At 42.1% G+C, this 10,973-nt stretch overlaps 2 non-coding genes across 2 annotated transcripts; both read right to left on the reverse strand.

The window, feature by feature from the left end:
• Positions 1-6,975: 6,975 nt before the first annotated feature.
• On the reverse strand, positions 6,976-7,056 carry LOC123459125. The gene has a single exon (XR_006636036.1).
• A 79-nt stretch (positions 7,057-7,135) lies between these two features.
• Positions 7,136-7,273, reverse strand: LOC123459160. The gene has a single exon (XR_006636067.1).
• Positions 7,274-10,973: the final 3,700 nt, after the last annotated feature.

A 10,973-nucleotide genomic window follows, 5' to 3' on the forward strand; every position in this document is an offset into this window, starting at 1 on the left:
CATCTCTCCAGCCCCCTAATTTTGTTCTTAAACACAAAAGTTTTGTTGCTAATCATTGCAAAACCAGATCATAATTGTCCTGATGATCAAAGGAATTATATAAAATAGTGCTGCATTTGCACATTTAAAAATACACAAAATTGGGCTGGAGAGATGGTTTAGCAGTTGAAGGTGCTTGCTTACAAAGCCTGACTGCCTGGATTCAATTCCCAAGTGCCCACTTGAAGCCAGATGCACAAAGTGGCACACGCGTCTGGAATTTGTTTACAGTGACAAGGGGCCCTAGTGTACTCATTCTCATTCTCTATAAATAAACAAACAAATATTTTTTAAATACACAAAATTATTCACAAGAAGCTTCTTGAAGCAAGCAAAGGAAAGTAAATGAAAGTACGTGAAGTCTCCATATCATGTAAGTATTTAACAAAATGCACACATTACCTTACCTAGTAAACGTCTTTGTTACTTGATGCGGGAGTGCAGGTGTAATCTTGCTTATCCTAACCCTGCTTCGTGTTGCTCTATTATAAATCTGTTCAAAAATTTAGTCTTCAGAGGAAATGCTGTGTTGTGTGCCTAGAGACCGACCTAGGCAGGTAAAGGTAGAGAAAGAGGAGTAGAGTGAAAGCTAGCAATACATGGCACCCTTGATTCTTCCCAGCAACCATCTCTTCCTCGAGGAGCTTGCTGTCTCAGGCACAGGAGGTACCTTGGGAAGACATGTTTACCTTCACATTTCTATGGTGATGAAATGAAGAGCTGGAGCCCCTGGGAAGTATACAGTATGAAAGCACATAACATTCTTCTCAGCTCATGGGTATTCCCCAAATGCCCAAAGAACTGTCATTTTGTTACCAAATTCTAGATGTGTCAGGAAAATTGTGGGAAATTGTGGTTTGTCATCTATATTAGTTACTTTCTCATTGCTGTGAGCAAATACTTGACCAGAAGCAACTAACCTATGAAAGGGTCCACTCTGGCTCACAGGTCCCAGGTGTACATTCCAGCGGGGCTGGGTAGGCAAGACAGCGGGAAGCGGGAGTCCAAGCTTGTTGCACTGAACCAGAGTCAAGAAGCAAAGCACAGGCAGTAAGTGGGGCTTGGTTCTAAGCCTCAACTCCTGCTCCTGTGAGCCACTTCTTCCAGCTAGGCTCCACCTCTTAATGGTTCCCAAACCTTCGCAAACAGAACGACCAGCTGGAAATCAGGGGGTCAAACCTGTGGGTCTATGGGGTCATTTCACACTGAGACCACAGCAGCATCACTGTGCGCACCTTGGGCTTATCCAAGGCTGACTAGTCCTGGTTGCCAGCTGTCGGGTGAGGCTCTAGATAAAGTAAGAAGCATCTCTTAAATTGCCCAGGACTTTTATGTTGCTGTTGGTTTTCTTTTCCTTTTGGCTGGGAATCCTTCATACTAAAATGCTCTCAGTCTGAGGCAAATGGAGAAGCTGGTCAGGCAGTTTGGAGTCACCTTGAGTTTGAAGAGAGTGAATGCTTGATGGGGGCACAGAAATTAGCTGCAAATGCCACACAAAAACACAGGGCCCATGTCTATGACCCAGCACTTGGGAGCTTCGCTGGAATCTGGGAGCAGGAATAGTTGCAGGTGGCTTTCTCAAGGCCTAGAGACAACTTTACAATAAGTAATAAAACACTTTGTAATAAACACTATTTAATACAACTTATTACAAGATTCTATAGGCCTGGGGTGATAACTCGGTTCTTAGAGGTGCCTGCTTGCCAAGTCTGCTAGCCGAGATTCAACTCCCCGACTGCAGCACATACCCCAAGCCAGATGCAAAGTGCCATATGCATCTGTGATCACAACATGGCCATGACAATGGGAGGCCAGGCAGGAGTCAAGAAATCCATGGCCAGCTAACCTGATGTTTGCGTCTAGAAGTTTATTTGAAACATCAAAAGACCCTGTCTCAGGTTGAAGAGATGGCTTAGTGGTTAAGGTGTTTGCCTGTAAAGCTTAAGTACTGAGAATCCATTCTCCAGGACCCACATAAGCCAGATGCACAAGATGGCACATTCACCTGGAGTTTGTTTGCAGTCGCTGGAGGCACTGGCTCTCTCTCTCTCTCTCTCTCTCTCTCTTTCTCTGTATGTGTGTGTGTGTGTTTGTGTGTGTGTTTGTGTGTCTCATATGCCTCTTTCTCTCTCTCTCAAATAAATACAATAAATAAAAACCAGAAGCATTTAAAAATTAAAAAGACTCTCCCTCAAAGAAGGTGGAACAAAGAGAGCTCAATGATTTCCTCTGATCTCCACACATATGCAATGAGACACACACACACACACACACACACACACACACACACACACACACACACAAAGAGAGAGAGACATTGGGCTTCTGTGTGAGTAAAACAAAAATTCAGTAGCAAAGGCCAGTAAGCTAGAAAAGAGATATAAAGGGAAGAGAAAGGAAGGGAGGGGGGTACTTAATAGGATAGTATTGTATATATGTAAGTAGAAGAATAGATAAATGGAGGTGAAAAGGCCCAAGTGAGGTCAGGGGAAGAGACTGAATAAAGGAAAGGTGGAGGGAAGGCTGATTAAAATCTAAGAGGATATAAATACATTATATGGAAACCTACTTTTTTGGATAATGGAATACTCAGGAGCCGTAGATTGTGACTAGAAAATTTTTCAGTGCCAGGGATGGGATACCTTCCAGTGAGTTGATATCCAGAGAGGTCCCTGATGCTCCCAAAATATTACAGACCATTGCCGAGGCCCTTGGTTCCCCACTAGGAATCAATGGTAAGACCCTATTGCTGAAGACTCCACATACTTGGGCTGCAAGGCCACTGAGAAATCCTGCTGGAGCTGAGCTGAAAACCTCCTCCATGTAGACCAGCTGACAGAAAGCTGGAAGAAGCCATTCTGCATTTAGTTCAATGGGAGAAAGAGATAGCACCAGTGAAGATACTCAACAGTGGACACTGCAAGCCTTATATTTGGCCAGCCAGGCCAAATGAGCCAACAGGTACAATAGTGGCACATATGTCATGGTGGAAACCAGCTGCCCTCTAATTGGAGTGGAGGCCCACTCCATGGTAGGGAATACATCCCTGATACTAAAAACCTAAAACAGGGGTAGTCTTGAGTCCTAGGGAGGTAACATCTGCTGCTGTCTTGCTAAATGTATATACTATGCTCATCAATCTGCCCAGTAAGCACTTCTCTTAATGTTCATACCTATATATTAATGCTATTCTCCATTTTGGTAGAGAAGCTTCTCTTTTCAGATGGCAGTGATCTTGGGATGACTCAGAAGGCAGCATGGTGCTCAGAAGAAGTGACAGGAGTGCTCAGCACCTTCCAAGGCTCAGGGTCCATTGTGAAAGAGGTGGCGTAAAGAAGGCAAGAGCCAAAGGAAGGGTAGGACTCCTTGCAACGTGCTCCTCCAGACACAAAATGGCCTGGATATCCATGACCTCACAGTGCCTGATACTACCTACACAAGATCATCATAATAGGAGGAAAAGATCATGACATCAAAATAAAAGAGAGACTGAGAGAAGGAGGGGATATGATGGAAAATGGAGTTTCAAAGGGTAAAGTGGGGGAAGGGAGGGCATACCATGGGATATTGTTTATAATCATGGAAGTTGTTAATAAAAAAATAATAAGCCGGGCATGGTGGTGCACGCCTTTAATCCCAGCACTCGGGAGGCAGAGGTAGGAGGGTTGCCATGAGTTCGAGGCCACCCTGAGACTCCATAGTGAATTCCAGGTCAGCCTGGGCTAGAGTGAGACCCTACCTCGAAAAACCAAAAAATAATAATAATAATAATAAAAGTCAAAAAATTTTAAAGATTTTTATAAATATTTCTTGACAGAAAGTGAAAAAGTAAGTAGATGGCTCACCAGTAAAAGACACTTACTTGCAAAGCCTACAACCCAGGCTCAGTTCTGAATGTGCCCACATCAGCTATATGCAAAAAGTGACACAAGTGACTGGTGGTCAACTGCATAGAGGCAAGAGGCCCTGGCACTCCTATACACAGAGACAAGTTAATTAGTTATTAATTAATGAATTAATTTTAAACATGGTATCAGAATATTGTACAAAGTGTTTTTTCAATTAAGCACTTGGACTTTCATTTAGTTTTTTTTTTAAATTAATACACAAAGCAATGTGTTTCACTCGGGAATTCCATGTGGAGATTTTTGTTTCATCCCCCACTGTCCTCCCCGTCCCCATGCCTCTCTGCTGCTGGTTTCTTTCCCCAAGTAGTCACCCTTCAGCTTTCTAGTCACATGTAGTCTTTTACCCTCTCCCTGACCTTTAAGATTTCTTTTTCCTGGATTATAGTTCCCCTTTCTAATTTCATGACATATACCCACTCAAATATATATATGGACATATGTTAAAAATTAAAGTCTACCCTAGTATCCATGTAAAGCTAGATATACAAAGTGGCACATGTGTCTGGAGTTTGCTTGCACACCAGGAGGCCTGGTGTGCCCATGCATGTTACGTTTCCCTGTCTCTCTCTCCCTCTCCCTCTCCCTCTCCCTCTCCCTCTCCCTCTCCCTCTCCCTCTCTCTCTCTCTCTCTCTCTCTCTCTCTCTCTCTCTCTCTTTCTCTCTCTCTCTCTTTACCTATCTCTCCCAAATAATTTTTAAAAAAATTAGAATCTAGTTTCCACATATAAGACAAAATATGCAGCATTAGTCTCTCTGAGTCTGGTTACTTTGCCTAACATAATAATATCCAGTTCCATCCATCTTCCTGAAAATGTCCCAATTTCATTTTTTCTTTATGACTGAATGAAATTCCATTGTATGTAGAGCCCACATTTTCTTGTCTATTCATCTGTTGATGGACATATACACTGACTCCATTTCTTAGCTATTCTTAATAGTTCATCAATAAACATTGATGCACAAGTATTTCTGTGCTAAGATTTAGATTCCTTTGGGTATATATCCAGGAGTGGGATAACTGGGCTGTAAGAGTCTCTCTCTTTTTTTTTTTTTTTTCTTTTTAAGTGTAAAGTAGGCCTCCACATTGAGTCACATAGCGGCTACACTAGTTTATGCTACCTCCGGGAATTAGTAAGGGCGCCTCTTTCCCCTCACCTGCATTTGTCATTTGTATTTTCCTCACCTTAACAATTCTGACTGAGATGAGGTAAAAAAAAAAAAAAAAAACTCAAAGTGATTTTAATTTTCATTTTCTTTTTTGAAAAATATTTTATTTATTTACTTGAGAGAGAGAGAGAGGAAGATAGTGAATATGGCCATGCCAGGGCCTCTTGCCACTGCAAATGAACTCCAGATACATCTTCCACACTGTGCATTTGTGGATACTGGGGAATTGAACCTGGGCTGCAGGAAACTATACAAGCAAAGGGGCAGATAACCAAAGAAATACCTAATTTAGTCCTTTTAAACAGAAAGTAGAATTAACAATGAGTGACTGTACAAGCAAATAGTAAGCACAGAAAATACCCAATTTGACTTTAATAAGTTAATATAACCAATTATTATAAATTAATAAAGCATCAGTAAACTTTTTTCTGGTAATATTTCGAGACAGTTGCTATGTAGCTAAGATTGGCTTCAAACTTCCAAGTCTTCTGCTCTAGCCTCCAAAGGATATCATTTTTAAGAAATTATCTGTTCAAGCTGATAATCCAGAGGCAAAAGTATACTATGGGTGTATATTTTAAGCATCTACATTAATCATTATCTTCAAAAACAGATTAAGAGACAAACTTCCTAAAGAATTTTTTTTTTCAAGATAGGGTCTCACTGTAGCCCAGGCTGACCTGAAGCTCTATAGCTCCAGGCTGGCCTTGAACTCACAGCAATCCTCCTACCTCAGCCTAAGTGCTGAGATTAAAGGTATATGCCACAACAACTGGCCCTAAAGAAATTTATATAGTCTAGATAGTAAGCTAAAACCACCTACAATCAAGTAATCACCTATAGACTGTTTTAAAAAAAATCTAAGCACTTGAGAGGCAGATAGGAGGATCACTGTGAGTTTGAGGCTACCCTAAGACTACATAGTGAATTCAGGTCAGCCTGGGCTACAGTGAGACCCTACCTCAAAAAAAAAAAAAAAAACCAAAAAACAATTTCAACTTTGAAATAGATAACCACACTAACACACTATCAGGATAAATCAATAGGTCACTGACCCCTGAACTGAAAACTCCTGATGGGCTGTGACTGAGGCTTAGGGTCTTCTCACTGTCTCCTCCTGTCTCTTGTAACTGGTTGAGTCTGTAGTCTGGACATGTAAGCAAGGGGAAAGGGGAGAGTGGTAGCATCAATACATGCTTGGGTATTCACTCCCTACTCCAGTGTCATTTTAGTTAATTTTTAGTTGTAATGTGGTGTGTGCATGTGTGTGTGTGTGTGTGTGTGTGTGTGTGTGTGTGTGTGTGTGTGATGTGGCGTGGTACATGTGACGCTTGTCCCCTGGCAGCACCCCATATTCGCACCTGCTCTCGGGGTTGAGGGTGCTCGCCTAGTGTCCACAGCAGGCCAGATGTCCCGCTCCACTGCTCTTCCACCTGTCTTGTTTCCAGTCAATCACTTTACTGATTTTCAGGTCTCTGCGGCTCCCCTGTGAGCCTGGGGTTACAGGCATGTGTCGTCATGAGCATCCATTTAAATGGTGTCTGGCACTTGGAACACTGATGGTCTCAGGTCCCTTCAAACCCTCAGGCTTACTCACTTAAACACTAAGCCATTCCTCCAGCTCCCATCTAGGCCATTTGTGACAACAGATTTAATAACTGCCTCTTGGGACATTAAGAGACACTCACTCTCTAATCTATACCAGATATTGTACTCCATGAATATTCTCTGATGAAAATATTACTAAATATAACTTTAATTGTAGACTGGGGGGGGGGTGCTAAGGATCAAACCCGGGACCTCATGCATGATAGACATGTGTTCTGCCACCAAGCTACAGCCACAGCTCTTTTCTTTCTTTTGGCCTGTCTGTTTTCAGAACACATTCCATCACCTAGTTTCCAGATCTCACACTGTACAGTGGTCATATCATCATTAGCCAGGGCTAACAGTAACAGTGGCAAGGGCCTACTTGAACCTTCCTTCAAACTAACCTCTGTCCTTTAACCTTCATTTTCCCATGAAAGGTCTCCTGGCTCCACTTTTCCTGCCATGTTTCATAATTGTCTTAGACTAGGCAAGCAGCACCACCTACAATAAGGCCTGATCATACAAGGAAAATACTGCAGGCTTACCTGAGAGTGCAGGGGGGCCAGAGATGGCCTGCCTTATCACAATCACTGCACTCCCCTTTTCAACCACACTCTGCCACTCCAACTCCCCCATCCTTTGCACTGTGTCCTACCAAGTGGCCTAGGCCTTTGGCAACCTTTAAATATATATATGGCTGGAGAAATGGCTTAGTGATTAAGGCACTTATCTAAAAAATAAAATGAATCAGGTTAGATTTCCCCAGGATCCATGTAAGTCAGATGCACAAGGTGGCGTATGTATCTGGAGTACATATGCAATGGCTGGATGCTCTGGTGGTGGGGGGGGGGAGAGAGAAAGAAAGAGAGAATAAATGGGTGGGCACACTAGGGACTCCAGCTATTGCAAACACACTCCAGACACATGTGCCACCATGTGCATCTGGCTTACGTGGGTTCTGGGGAATAGAACTTGGGTCCTTGGGCTTCGTAGCAAACACCTTAACCACTTACCCATCTCTCTGCCACCCCCCCCTTTTTTTAACTGATCCTGACAGAAACTCTTCTGTCTTTCTTCTCTTGATTATAGAAGTGCTGATCCCAGTGATCTCCTTCTTCCAATCCTAACACTCTCCCCTTCCCCCTTGCTTACATGTCCAGTCATTAGTATGAGAAGGGTTACTTCACTATTTACTGTAATAACCAAAATAAAGCAAATAACTTGTTCCTATTCACCCCCTTTGTTGGTTTTTTAAAAATTTTTTATTAGCATTTTCCATGATTATAAAAAATATCCCATGTTAATTCCCTCCTTTATTCCCTCCCTCCCCACCCACATTTTCTCCTTTGAAATTCTATTCTCCATTTTCTTGATGTTTATGGATGTTTAGCAATTTCTAAAACATTTATTGTCCGTGTGTGTTTCTTTTTTTGTGAACTGAACAGATAGTTCTCAATGCAGAACTTTTCTAAAGGAAGAATATATCTTAAGAAATAATCAAGTGCAAGGTTGAATGCTAGGCATTTTTGTCTCACCAGAAACTGTAATAAACGAATTAACTATCTCAGGAAATTGAAGGGAATCTCACAGGAAATCTATTCTAGTGGAGAGACAGCTGAAGGATAACAGAGAAATCTCCAGAGCCAATGAAAGCAAGAGTCTCCACCCAGAAGACCTGGATGACTCCAGCAAACAAGCTTCAGCTGCAACAGGAACAAATGAGAAGATCAGTTGGTTCTTTACAAAGCCAGAGGTAGCCCTCGACAACAGTATTCTGAATAAATGGTACAAGGTTCAGGCTGCTAAGATGGGTCAAAAGAAACAACAATGAATTTAGACAAGAAAATGCACATAGCAGCCCAAACTCCCCTGAGGCACATAAATATTTGAGCTTTTGTAAAATGTTTTCAATAACTTAGCAATCCAAGGTCAGCATCTGGCAGGAGCTTAAGAGAAAGGAATTCTCTCTCATTAGTCAGATCCCAGCAGCTGAGATAGCTCCACCAGGCATGGCTGGAGATCTGGGGCCCACAGTGGATCATGTGCCATGTTTACAGCATTCAGATCCCAGTTTGGAGATCCCTCTAAATAAGGCAACCTCATCCTGGAATAACTCTTCCTCCTCAAACTCAGTCTACCTCTTGTTCTAAGGTCTGTTCATCTCTTCAAACTAACTTGACACTGGGGTTTTATTGAAGCAAAAAAGCCCAAGAGCCTCAGAAATAATATGCGATATTATGACTCCTGTTCTATTCTGGGATCTCTGGATATGTTTCATGCATGAAGGTTCAGGCCTATCCCCTCCTCACTCACCCACCTTCCCTAGTGCCGTCAATCAGAGACAACACCAGGAATCAAGTCCTAGGGGCCTTTCATGACAGAACAGTCTCCTTGTTCTTTCCTGCCAGGAAGCTTACATGGAGTTCTTGTATTGGTTTTATTGGGTTGTTGTCACAAAAAGTCTACTGATGGAGTGACTTAAACTACAAAAATTGTTTCACTGTTTGTACTTTTGTGTCTGTATTGGCATGCACGTGCTACAATGTGTGTGTGGTCAGAGAACAACCTCCTGTGTCGCTTTTCTCTTTCTCTCCTGCTTACAAAAAGATGTCTCTTGTTGTTGTTTGCTGCTGGAAAGGTCAGACTAGCTGGCCCCTGGAATTCAGCATTTTCCTGGCTCTACCTCTCATGTACTGTAGGCCCACTGGGATTACAGACATGTGCACCACTTTTGCATCAGAATTGACACGGGTGTTGAGGTTCAAACTCAGGTCATCAGACTTGTGGACCAAGCACTTTTAACCACTGAACCACCTTCCATCCCCAGAAATTTAGGTCCTTTAGGACAGATTGTTGGGAGCAATCACATCAAGGTACCAACAGGATTAGTTTCAGGTGAGAACTTCCCATCAGGCACCAACAGCTGCTTGTTCTAGTCTCCCAACTATCTCTCCCTTTCTCTGTCTCTTTCCATCCCTCCATCCATCTTTTTCTTTCTCCTCCTCTCCTCTCTTTCTGCCTGTCAATGTGTATATGCATGGTTTTGAGGGGAGAGACAGAGACTTTCACAAATTTTCCTTTTTCTTACAGAACTTCAATCATGCTGGATGGGAGTCCACCCAAACCCAGTGACGCCACTCACTCACTCTCACCTCTTAAGAAGCCCTATGTCAAAACACCATCACACGCACAAGCGGCCCTTCAACACTTGAGTCTGGGGGTGCAAAACCACAGTGCAACCTGTCACAGCCTCAGGGTCATACTCTTTCAAGGGGTTTTCTGTACCACCCTCTTCCACAGCACCAAGGACCCTCTAGCCACAGAAGAATTTCATTTTCATTCTTGTCTGCATCTTGTATTTGCCCCTGCTACCAAGTCCTGACAGAAGTGAGTCTCCTGCAGGGATGAGCCCACCCAGGCTGACCCATCATGAGCCATAACCAGAGCCATAGGAAAGTCACTTTGAATTGGCTTTATTTAGTTAAAATTCTGATGCAGATGAGGTTAGACAATTCTTCATATTGAACCTTAATAGTGTTATCATTCATGAGGCCGCATTCTGAAGAGGAGGTGATACACAGCAAACCCTATAGATGATTTTTATTTTATAGTCATCTAGGCAGGGCGTGTTTTGTGAGGCTGCATTCTAAAGAAGAGGTAATACACAATGAACCCCATTTATAGTGCTCTAGGTGGCACATGCGTTGGGATCACATTTTCACTTTGCTGCTATGTCTTCTGCATGAGCCCCCGTAACAGGCATGATGCACAAGTTCTTCAGCAATTATATTTATTTGAAATTTGAAAGACCATATTGAGTTGCCAGCAATTATATTTAATATGGTTTGAAAAGTCCATTGTGGGAATAGTGTGTAATAAACTTAAACAAATCCGCATTTGTTACAAAGAGTCAGTTCTCCACACACAAATCATTCAGTATAGTGTCCCACATTAACATGGTTCTTTCAATTGATGCAGAAAATCATTTTACAATATGCAATATCCTTTCATGACAAAATACTTAGCAATGAAGGAACAGGAGGAAACCACCCCACCATAAACAAAGTCACACATGAAAATGCCACAGCTAGTATCATGCTTTATGGGATGAGATTATAGTTTTTCCTATAAGAATAAAAATTAAAGGATTTAGCTTAGTTGTTTTAAATAATTATTTTAAAAAGTAATTTCAAAAAATGTAAATAATCTAATGTACTACAAATATAATTATATCATGACTATGGACCAGATTACTGAAGATCTCTTAGA

The sequence above is a fragment of the Jaculus jaculus genome, chromosome 2 (genome assembly GCF_020740685.1).
Source record: "Jaculus jaculus isolate mJacJac1 chromosome 2, mJacJac1.mat.Y.cur, whole genome shotgun sequence".
Lineage (NCBI taxonomy): Eukaryota > Metazoa > Chordata > Mammalia > Rodentia > Dipodidae > Jaculus > Jaculus jaculus.